Genomic DNA, 12,441 nt, shown 5'->3' with positions numbered 1-12,441 from the left:
TTCCTGACTGATGTTGGACTCCTGCTGAGGCCCAGGTCCCACCACTGGCACCAACTCTTGTCCCACAGAAACTGCCTGAATAAATACATAAATAAATACAACTGATGCTGCTGTTTTAACATTGCAAATGCTAGAATTAACGTCATTCTATATGTTTACTTTTTGCACTTTTCCTCCCTCATTTCCTATAATCAAATAAGCTGTGCACCAAACAACTAAGGCAATATTTTATATGTAAAACCCTACGTTGATTCTTAGTAAATTTCTAAATTTTGCTAAAAAGTCAATGTTTTTCATTACCAGTTACTGAGTATGTAGTAATGGACAAAAATATCTATATCTATATCTATATAGATATAGATATATATATACACATATATATGTAGATCTGCCTTTCAAATAAAGGAAGGAGCATCACCTTGTGTCCTGCTCCAGGTTGGCTTGGTACAGCTCACACCACGAGGCTGAAACAAGCCTAAGCCTGACCCACAATGCATCTGTGTCATGCAACACAACAGTTTGAGCTAAAAGTGAAATACACGCAGTTTCTTTTTCTTTTTATGGAGCGGGTTAAGCAGAGAGTGACAATCAGCAGATCGGCCTTTGTGTGGAGGTAAAAGTACACTTGGAGCTTAAAAATATTCCAGCAACCATGACAACTGTTACTATAAGAAAGAATCTACTGTTAACCAGTGTGTCTCATGATTGTAGTTTCACAGCTATGCAGGTGCTGGTGAAGACATGAGGATGAAGGTAGTGAACAGCTGGATGAAATTCGTTACCTCGGTCTAAGTAGAAACCTGTGGTTTGCTTTGGGAACAAACTGTTTACTACCAAATACCAAAATCCCACTGTGAACATTCCATATTATACTATTGCTACTATTACTACCACAATGTCTCCAGGCCAAAGGTTCCTTCTGTAGTTAGTAACATGCTGATTCATTTGGATTTTTAACTGTTTACTATGTAAAGCAGCAGAGAAACTACAGTCACCACGTCCATGAGTTTAAAGCGACATATTCAGATTTATTCTTTTCTTAAACCAACAATTTACACCCGTGACGATTGAAATAAACTTGAAAATAACCAAAGCAGCAAATACACACATGCAAGCAGAAGAAGAAGTGATGATGTTGCATTTTTCACATAAGTGCAAGTGTAAAAGCAAAACCAACTAACAGTGTTCACACTACAGAATTACTGCTGTTTCTGCCTGGAAAGTTACAGTGTGAATCCAAAAGTTGTAACATTATGATGCATCAGCAATTGTAATAATGCAATACTGTCCTCGACTATATCTAATAAAATCACATTAATGCTTTAATCTAATGTTTATGCTTTAGCAATAGGTGCACGGTGAAGTAATGAGATTACAAGACAAACCATGAGCTGATGTGTCTCTGAGCAGCAGAAACTCACAGAGGAACATCATCATTTACCCCAAGAAGACAGGACGTTTTATTCAAACATGTAGTAGAAGCAAAGATCATGACAGAAGATGGAAGGATGCTGATTTTCCTGACTATCTATGTGTGTTAACACAAACTATTTAGAGTGGAAGTATTCATCTTCATTTTTATTGTTGTTGTTGTTGGAACAACAATTGTTGTTGTTGGAACAGCAGTTGTTGTTGTTGCAGCAGCAGTTGTTGTTCTTGGAGCAGCAGCAGTTGTTGTTGTTGGAGCAGAAACAGTTGTTGTTGTTGGGATGGTAGTTTGTTGTTGTTGGGGGAGCAGTTTGTTGTAGTCGCAGCTGTTGTTGTTGTTGTTGTTGGTGCAGCTGTTGTTGTTGTTGTTGTTGTTGGTGGTGCAGCTGTTGTTGTTGTTGTTGTTGGTGCAGCTGTTGTTGTTGTTGTTGGTGGTGCAGTTGTTGTTGTTGTTGTTGGTGGTGGTGCAGCTGTTGTGGTTGTTTTTGTTGGTGCAGCTGTTGTTGTTGTTGTTGTTTGTGACTGTGCTGTTGTTGTTGTTGTTTGGGGAACAAAGTGGTTAATGATTCTGATTATGTCAAAAATTTGAATTGAACTCAAATGTCTGAGGTGTTTGATTATTTAAAATTCTTCCTGCTTTTAAAGAAGATTTGAGACATCAGGTAAAATGGTTATAGACCACAGATACAATCTAATAAGTCTTGTATTGTACTTTAACAAGTAATAATTTGCTGTAGTAAAATAAATATTCTGTTATTTTTCTAAAGAACTATTCAGTTTAAACTTCCTAAGGGTTTTAAATCAGTCTGTGTAAGACCTGTAGAACGTGTATAGTCAGAATAAGTCGAGTTACCTGCACAGAGCAGCATCCAGGTGAGAGTCAAAGAAACAAGCAGCTTCATTGTGATGATCTTGGATGTTGATGCTGTAAGTTCACCTGCTCTGTGCTGCAGCACTTTATATACTGTACAGGTGCTGGATAAATTCAGGAGCGACACATGACACCTCCAGGAATCGACGTGTTGCTGTCACTCACCTTTGTCACCAAAAATGTTTAATGACAACACCCACCACACCCACTTTTTAACATAGCAGACTTAAAATGTCACAGTAAAAATACTTATTACTTCCTCCTTGGATAAGTTAAAACAGTGTCCTTCTGAAAATGTGTCATTTGATTCACACTAACAACATTTCATCCACAAGTCCCAGCAGGTTAAATATAGTGGAAAACAGTAAGGTTTTATTTTAATGCTGATGGAGTTATTGTATTGTCTTTGCATCCACGTCTCCTGCAGAAGCTGCATTTCCTTCCTGCTGTATCTATTCTAGTTTACAAAAAGGTGGAAATGTTCATATTTACTGAATAATAAATTCCTTGCTGTGGAATTAACCGTCAAACTCTGACTTTGGTTACCAGTAAATGAGTTACAAGGTCATTTGAAGCCTCTGTTGCAATGTGCCTTTGGGTTCCCATCTGGAATGTTGTAAAACCAGAACCTCATCCTTCCAACCTGTTCAGGAATGGTTTTAAGTGTCATGCTCATGCTGAAACTCCATAAAGGTGATGAGTAAACACATTAAGTCCTCGGCTTCAACTTGTCTGTCAAAGATGAAATACATTGTGAAAAATGGCAGCAACAAGGTCCCTGGGTTCAAACTGACAGACTGAGATTTTTTTAAGTTTCAATTTATCCCAGGAGCTGTGACTCACAGAGTAAGAACTGTCACAATGAATCCTAGAAGAGTGAACATGTTTGTCAGGAGACTAAAAATACAAGCAGATTATGACAGGAGGTGGCAGGATGCCAAGAACATCCAGGTTCAATCATCTGAAAAAAATACTGTTTAGCTTAAGTGAACACATTCTTATTCTGAACGACAAAGTTTGCAAACGTATTAAAAATAAAAAAAAAACCTTAAAAATTAAATAAATAAATTACACTCTTACGTCTAGATCAAGAACAACAGGGACTATTTTCTCCTTAAAGTTTCCTTAAATGTAACAACTTGCAGTGCGGCTGTAATAATTCTAAGTAATTATGTTCAGCTGTGCTGATGGTCCATCTGTGTGTTTCCACTGAATAAAAGTCACTATACTGATTGTAGCAGAAATGAGGAGACAAGGCAGCACAACTCGTCTGGCTCTAAAAAGCCGACTTACATTACACCAAATCATGTGTCATCACTCACGTGTTAAGTTCACTTTCTGTTCACAGGGGATGATGTCACCAATCAATCACACATACCAACCCGTATCTAATATTGTGGTCTGGGCCTCTACTGCCTAGATAACTCTGAATTTCGTGTTACAAGTTCACTTGAAGCCTAATGACATGTTAAAGTATTTTACTCGTCACTTTCACAATGTGCCTACGGTTTCATTTTTCCATTGGAAAAAAAAAAGGTCTAAATGAAAAAATCGTTGAAAGAAAACTACTAAAAAAAAGGCAAACACTAATTGGTGTCCTCATTTTGTGTGTAGCTTCACCTGCAGACACATGTCCCAGCAGCCTCTGAGACTACACACTACATGTGGTGGATTAGTGCTGCAGCACCAAAAACTGCAGAAGTGAGATCAGTGTTTCAGCTTGTCAGGACTAAAAATGCAAAAGTAAACCAGAGTATCAGATTGTCGTTACCGTTTTCAGTGTTCAACCACCATCATATTGTTGATGCCTGTGTTTAACTCATCAATGTCCTCGACATTCCACGAAACAAGACTAACGTAAGGATCTTTTAAAAAATGTTATTACATTCAAAACTCATTTAGAGCTGTTTCACCGTCAGTGTCACGCTCACACCGAAACTCCCCAAAGGTGAAAAGTTAATACATTAACCCCTGAGATTTGTCAGACTGACAGATTGAGATTCTTTCTATAGTTCAACCCGTCTCAGGACTTGCAGAGTAAGAAGTGTCAAAATGAATCCTCCATGAGAGAACACATTTGTTGGATAAGTAAAAATAAGAGCAGATGATAGTCTGCAACTAAGTTCAACTTGTGCTTCTCATTTGTAGTTTGGCTGCCTGTTGTCATCAGTTTTAGTGGCGCTGGTGTTTTATGGGCTGGTTTCTTTTGTTCACAGATAAAAAGCATCATCATCATCATCATGTCTGAAAAACTCCAGCTACTAGTATCAGGACCTACTGAACATACTAGTATTTCTTTAGTACTCAAGTTCTTTAGTGCTGCGTACTGCACACCATGAAGCCACAGTGAGGCAGGACAAATGTGATACACATGTACTGAGAGATGCTGGGCCTCACAATGTGCTCCTCTGGCCTACATAAGTATACAACGTATACATAAGTATACAACTTATGTAGGTGTGGCAGCTTTCACCCTGTACTCCAACTTGCCATAAGGAAAAAGAAGTAATTTTTTTCACTTCATCCTTACAGTTGTTTTTGTACAATTATAAAATCCCATTTAAAACATGGTTTCAGTCATAGATTCCCTCTGTGGTGAATAACTTGCAGATTTTTGGTTTAGTCTGTAAAGCATGACAATCACAATGTCTTGATAAGAGCAAAAGCAGCAAACACAAATGTGCAAAAAAGACAAACCAGAGAATTGATGACATTGTTGCATTTTTTATGTGATTTTCTAATGTGAAGTATTAACTACAACACAAAGTTACAGTGTTCACTATAGAATTACTGTTGCTTGGGAAGCTACAAGTTTAGATGTTACATGTTGATGTGAATCACAAGCTTGTGTATGAGAAGCAGGATCTCACAGAAGAACATTATTACCTCAGGAGGACAGGTTTTATTCAAGCATGCAAAAACTGCAGTAGAAGCATAAGAGTAGTATTTCTATTAGATCATGACAGATGGATGGTTGTGTGGACAGCGGTTGGTTTTCTCTCAGCAGTTGTAGGGACAGCAGTTGTTTTTCTCTCAGCAGTTGTAGGGACCCTGGTTGCTGTTGGGGCAGCTGTTGCTTTTGGAACAGTAGTTGTTTAGGAGACAAAAGTGGTTAGTGAATTTAATGTGAAAAGTCAACATTTAATTGAAATGTCTGTGGTGTTTGACTATTTGAAAACTTCCTGCTGTTAACAATTAAATGGCTGTGGACCACAGAGACCAGTTTTTTAAATATTTTAAAACAAAATTTGCTGTTCTTTTAGTAAGAGATTATCAAATGTAGTCCCGGTGAAAATTTCATAGGAGTTTTAGATTAGTCAGTGTAATATCTGTAGACCACCCAAAAACCATTGAGCAGTCTTGTTGAGATGCTAACGTAAGCTCATAAGGAGAAACATTATGTTGCTGTGCTTTGCAGGGAAAACAGCAACACATTCAGTGACCCAACGACCTGGCTGTACGGTGGCTCTCTAGCCCATGGAAAGGCCGTACATTTAGCCGCCCCTAGGAAACATCTCACATCTCAACTCCGAGATGGAAATGTATTTTCACTAAATAGCAACTTTGAAGATAAACTTAAAGATTAGTCTTTTTTTATTATTATTCTTACACCACAGAACCACTGAAGGGAAAACACATTGTTCATGGTAAAGAGCACAGAGGACAAAGGATGGAAACACACTCTGTGCTGTGACAGCAAATATGTCTGTGGCACTGCCAGATCAAGATTCCTTGTTTTGTTCAACCTGTTTCACCAGCAGTGATTCACAGAAGAACAATCAAATTTAATTCCAGAAGAGAGAATGTTTTATTCAAGTATGTAAAGTAGGTGAAGTCAAAGTCTTACAGAGCCAGTACTTGACATATTGCATAAATGTAAACCTGTACTTATCACAACCTCACTGTCTGCTTTTTGATTTTCATCGGGAATGTTGAGAAACTGGAAATGTCACCTCTGATGTAACTGTGATAAAGGTACAGCATCGGTAGTGTTGCAATCGAAGGGTAAATCCCAATGATCACATTGAATCCTGGGAGACAGAATGTGTTTTTCAGCTATGAGAAGACAAAAGTACATGTTGAGAGACGCTGTTAATGATAAAAGAAACATTACAACACTTGTATTTACTTAGTAATACTAGATTACATAAAGTACCATGAAGTACCTTGTTTTGTTTTTTTTAGTTCTTAAATCCAACCTTATGTTTTCTGAATGAAATCAATGTCTTCAAACGTCTGGAAACATCTGCAGCAAATTACACAGGAAGTTAGATTGTAATAGTAAAGTAAACGCAATTGTTATTACTAAGGTGCAAAGCTGTAAGAGTCAGAGCTGAACCCCCAACAACTTGACTCCTACATCCCAAAGAGATACCGCTAAGCTTGAGGCAGAAAAGTAAGGAGTTTCTGCCAGAGGTTTACAGTGCGATAGTATGTCAGCTGAACCCTTCTTCACTTGAGGGACAAGTGCTCAGGCACAGGCAGAGATTCACAGCTGAAGACATTTCAAAGCTGAGTTAATTTGCCTTTGTCAAAAGCAGAATTATTGAGGAAATTAAAGCTCTGCAAGAAGGAAAAGCTCACAAGAATGAAGATAGATCCATATTTGGAAGACAGAGGGTTAAGGATCACCCAGCTATCTTGTACATGGATGAATGAACTGCACACCTAGGTAGGAAGTACATTCTCACAGGATTTAGATAAGAAGAGTGTGCTCAGAAATACAAAGACGTATATCAGAGGATCGGTTCCTTTACAAGTACTGGTGTGGACTATTTTTGCCCCTTTGAGGTCAGCAGAGTGAAGACATGGTCTGCTTTACATTTATTCAGCTCACTCTCTGGATACCAGCTCATGTATTAATGCAGTATGGTGTCACCTGACCAGAAGAGGCCAAGTGCCACTTCAAAAACATAAGTAAATAAATAAATCATGTATGAGTCAAACAATCTGAATTTCAAGGACTTTAGATCTGTCTGGAACTTTTATTTTGAAAATCTGCATGTCTGTACATGTGTCGACACCGTTACAAATATTTGGAAAGATACACATAAAAATATTTTGTTATATTAACATTTTATGTTTGAAAGAGACCAAATTTATTTTATTTCTTGTGTTTCCTGTGTTCACTGCTGAATCAGAGGAACAGAACAGATTAGATGTAAAAAAGACAGACGATCACCAGATGGAGGAAGAGACTGATGACAGACACAGAGAGAGGAAGGACAACAACTGAACCAGGAGGTGGAGCAGCAGAGTTTGTAGATGATGTGGTGGTGTGAGGATCAGAGGTTGGAGGAGGATCTGTAGACAGAGGAGCAGAATCTGGTTCAGTGATCAGTTTATCATCAGGTCAGCAGGTTAGTTCATATCTTTAAACAGGAAGTGATGTCAGTGTCCTGACCTCTGACCCTCAGCTGGACCTGAGGAGATTTTCCATGGACATCAGTAGAGCATGAGTAGAGACCTTCATCAGACCGTTGGACTTTGTGGATGATGAACACGATCTTAGGGTCAGATACAAGTTTGGTTTCATTAAAGAAGAAATAAGCTTCGACAAAGTCACCAATTGTCTTTTTACATTGAAGAGTGACATCACTTCCTGTCATCACAGGATCCTCAGAGAACTTCAGGATCAAAAGATGATCTAAACAACAGAGACACAAACAGAGACAGGGTCCAGTGTTAATCCAGACTCTCAGAGAATGAAATCAGTCCTTACTGGCTCTGTGACATGTTACTGTTAGGACCAGGTGGAAAGTTACTGAGTCTCTACATCCTTGGTTTCACCTCCATCACTGCACTGATGGACAAATGTAAATGTTAAATGTTCAGGACTTTATTTTCATTTATGTTTTCACCTCCATCATCTATCATCTCACCTGCAGAAACAGTGAGTCCAGACAGCAGCAGCAGCACAGACACACCTGGAACAGGAGGACACAGGTCACTGAAGGTCAGAGGACAGAGGAGACTGTAATGTTTTGTTTGTTGCTGTTAGAATTTTACTCTCGTACAAGTTGATTATCTAGTTGATGCTTCTGCAGCCTCACTGCTTATGATACTAGATACTGTTGCTCCTCTGACAAAGAAAGCAGTGAATCAGAGGAGCCGACCTCCATGGTACAATTCACAAACACAGCTCAAAACAGGCAACACGAAAGAATCTCATTTCAACTTCAATTATTACCTCATCTAAACCAACAACCTGTCTGCTAGACCCTATTCCAACTAAGCTGCTCAAGGAAGCTTTACCCTTAATAGATACGTTCATATTAGATATCATCAATCTATCTTTAGAAACAGGCTATGTACCACAGGCCTATAAGGTAGCTGTAATTGAACCATTACTTAACCCTCCTGTTGACTTTGTTTCTGAGGAACAGCCTTGATGTGTCCCTCGGGTCAAATTGACCCGGGGGACACTTAATTATACAAAAGTGTCAGAAACCAAAAAATCCCAAAGAACATTGTTTATATCTCATCATTAACTCCATTACTAACCATTTAAATCAATATTTAGTTCAATAATGTTGTTTACTGTTTACAGATCATGGTTCAATGAGCATAGGTCACTCGTTTATTACAAAAAGATCATGTTAAAACTTTTTTTAATGTAAACTGAAAAGACCTACACATAAATTACAATAGTTTTATATGCAATTGATTTTTAAAAAAATTATTTTATATTTTGAATTTTTTTTTGTTTATGGAGTGATGTTGATAAATTAAAATGAGACACTTCTTCTGTTCAGGGTCAAATTGACCCGTTTTAAAGTTAACAATCTAAAAAAAATACTTAAAAGTATTTTTTCACTTTGAAACTTTTCCTGCTTGGTTTAATTAGTGTAATCAACATATAAAATAAAAATGGTTCAGTTCACATATTTGTAACCTTCCTACATGTTTCTATTACAAAGCTACTGTTCGGGTCAATTTGACCCGGCGACAAAATAGAAGCTAAAAACAGTCAGATAGATCAAATACTGTTTGTTTCTTTGCAACTATGAGACATAATACACCCCTGTCTCACACACACACTCACAAACACACACACACACACACACACTCTCTCTCTCTCTCTCTCTCTCACACACACACTCACACACACACACACCGAACACACACACACTCACACACACATGTATTCTCTTGACCTCATCTTTGAAGTGTGAGAATGCAGGTGTTGACTTTTGACAGGAACCTTCAAACTCTACCAACATTAAGTGGCCACTCAGATGTGTATTTGGGGATGAAGACCACTGATTTTAAACATTTTTTGATGTGAATGTCTTCAAAGATGAGGTCAAGAGAATGCATGTGTGTGTGTGTGTGTGAGTATGTGTGTGTGTGTGTGTGTCTGTGTGGTGTGAGTGTTGCTTCATGAATTCCTATCATGTTTAATTAATCATCAGGTCTTATTTTAGCTGGAGAGTGAGGATATCTACCTAACACCTCAAGACACCAGGAAAGAAAACAACTAAATTCTATATTGCATTTATATTGAATTATTATAAGAACAGAAAATTGTTCCATACTGACAGAAATTTGAGCTTCTGCGATGACAAACTCTGCTTCAAATCATCTGCAGACTCCTGGTGAAGAATGTTCTAGAGGTGAAAAGAGCATCAGACAGTGTTTTACATGTGTTCAGGTATAGAACACATTTAAGTACCACAGGTGATAAAGATCATTATTTCTTCAAACCCATTTGGGTCACAGAAAAACCAATTACATTCAGTTTGAAGCTTCACGCGTCCATTATTAGAACTTATCCCGTTAAGGGTCATGGGGGAGCTGCAGCCGACACCCAGCTGCCACTGGACAGAAGTTGGAGTAAACCCTGGACAGTCCACCACACGGTCACACAAAGAGATACAACCATTTACCAGAGAACTCTGAGGAACCCACACATACATGAAGAAAAACAAATTCATTCTTTTTCCTTTTATTTTAAATTTGATCATTAAATTCTACTGCATCTTCAGCTGAGTGTGGTTTTAGCCATTTTATCTTGATTTGGCACCGTCAGAACATGTCGCTGCTTATTTTAACTACTAACAGCAGCAGCTGTTGTTGCTGGGACGTGGTTGTAGTTTATGAAGGTCTTGGAAAACAATGGCTGTTGTTGCTGCAGTAGACTTGTCCAGCAGCTGTTGTTTCTAGGGAATCATATACTAGATTTTATCTGGTTATATGCTTATAAGAAATTACAACTTTTGTGCTTTGTAAAAATAAAACATTGGCTATTCCTCAATTAAGGATTATTACTGGGTCATCAGTTCTGGTGACAGTTAAAGGAGCCAGAGAAACAATCAGCTTCATCATGATGAACAGGTGAGAAATGCTGAGTAGTTTTCTGAGATGTTGATGCTGTGGTTCTGTTCACCTGCTCTGTATTGCTGCAGCTTATATACTGTTCAGGTGATGCATAAATTATGCATGAAGTCTCCAGGACTGGGCGTGTTCCTGTTTTTGTAGCACGAAAATGTGGAAAACGCTTTCTTTCAAAAACGCAAGACGTCAACACACAAAGCCTTTTGTTTGTTGCTATGACTCATTTTTCCAGCTGTTGGTTCTTTCTTATAAATACTTATAATTATTCATTTTGCTTGTAGCCTATAATTGTAAATGCACTTGTTCTCTTCTGCAAACACCTTGATACCACTTGAAGTGATTTTACACATTTGTGAGCACCTCTGTTGCACCATCACCCGTATTCATAGTTGACTTTTTATGTGCCTGTTGCTTTTAATGTGGAATGATGTGAAACTGGAATCTCATCATTACATCCAATGATTGTTTTGAGCACATACATTATAAAAGCTGTGTAGCAGGGTTATTGTGATTCAATGAAATGAAACTGAACTCACCACCTTTAGTTTTCATTTTCAGTAAATGAAACCAAAGAAGAAAATGACTTAAAAACCAACATGTCGTCATTGTTCTGTGAATAAGTTCATGCAAAGTTCTGCAGATACAGACAAAGAGTGAGATCTCTTTTACTTCAGACGTGTGGTCAGTGTAACGTGGAACCCAGTATAGTTGCCAGGGCAACATGTCCCTTTCAAAACAAGTCAAGGATATTTAGCTGATGCTTTTTCAAACAGTGGACAAACACAAGTGGAATAAGAAATGACACCTGACTAGATCACAAACAACACAGAGCTGCTGCTATTCAGGAATTCTTTTTCAGTGCTGTGGCACCAGTTCTTAACTGGAGTTTATTTGAAACTTGTTCTTCAGTTTTGGTTTATTTCAAATCCCCTCCTACCATTGTTCTTTGTGAACACGCAATAGTTCTGTTTAGCTGTACTGATGTTACAAGATGATCAAGAAAGCGGAACCAGTCTGGGTATTTCATGCTTTGGTCCATCAGGACAACTGTCACTGTCAAACAAAGGACACTCTGAGTATAATCACGAATCAGTAATTCATTGTTTTGTTCAACCTGTTGTAAGATTCCCAGAAGAACAGTTTGTTAATGTCGAAATGAAAGCAAAGCTTTACAGAGCTTGTCTTCAATACTTCAATAACTAATATTTACGACTTACTGCAACCATAATTACAATGAGTTCCAGGGTCAATAATTAAGTTCTCCTGATGAAAATACTTTCTGTACTTTTCGACAGTTAATTGTTGAAGGTATGAAGCCGACAAAATGTTTTGCTTTATGCTACAATGAGCATGTTTTTCACGTCCTTAAAACTGCGCTTACTGTGAAAAGGTGCAGTCAAAGAACCTCTTTTAATTCTATATGTTCTGTGTGGAAAGTAATGATCTGAGTGTAGCACGTCTTAGTACTGGACAGACAACCGTCATACAAACAAAAACAATGTGCCAATATTATTAATATTTAAAATCAACCATAAAAGAAAGCAAAGCGTATGAGCAATACTACTATAAGTAATATGCCTACAATGGAGAAGTATCTCATACAACCCCACTACCACCAACCTGAGTCTGATCAGGGGCCTTTTGAGTGCAAAGGAAGGGTTTTGAAGGACAGCATTTCAAAATGAAAACAGATGCTAAAATAACATTCAGGGACTCTGATTGGCACCGTACTGCTTCTTTTACCAAAATGTTAAACAATTAAGCATTTTGAAAGCAATAAGGTAGAAACAACTCTTACTTCTGAG

General features: G+C 37.9%; 1 long non-coding RNA gene across 1 annotated transcript; it reads right to left on the bottom strand.

Annotated features, from left to right (window-relative positions):
• Window positions 1-1,003: 1,003 nt before the first annotated feature.
• Window positions 1,004-3,559, bottom strand: LOC137138272 (uncharacterized). The gene is made up of 2 exons (XR_010915921.1): window positions 2,282-3,559; window positions 1,004-1,955 (listed from the first exon to the last, which is right to left on the bottom strand). It is a non-coding gene; the product is annotated as an uncharacterized lncRNA (long non-coding RNA).
• Between the last annotated feature and the right edge of the window lie 8,882 nt (window positions 3,560-12,441).

This window comes from Channa argus, chromosome 12, assembly GCF_033026475.1.
Source record: "Channa argus isolate prfri chromosome 12, Channa argus male v1.0, whole genome shotgun sequence".
NCBI classification, from domain to species: Eukaryota; Metazoa; Chordata; class Actinopteri; order Anabantiformes; family Channidae; genus Channa; species Channa argus.
Note: the sequence above shows the minus strand (reverse complement) of the source record. Positions and strands in the feature narration are given on the sequence as shown.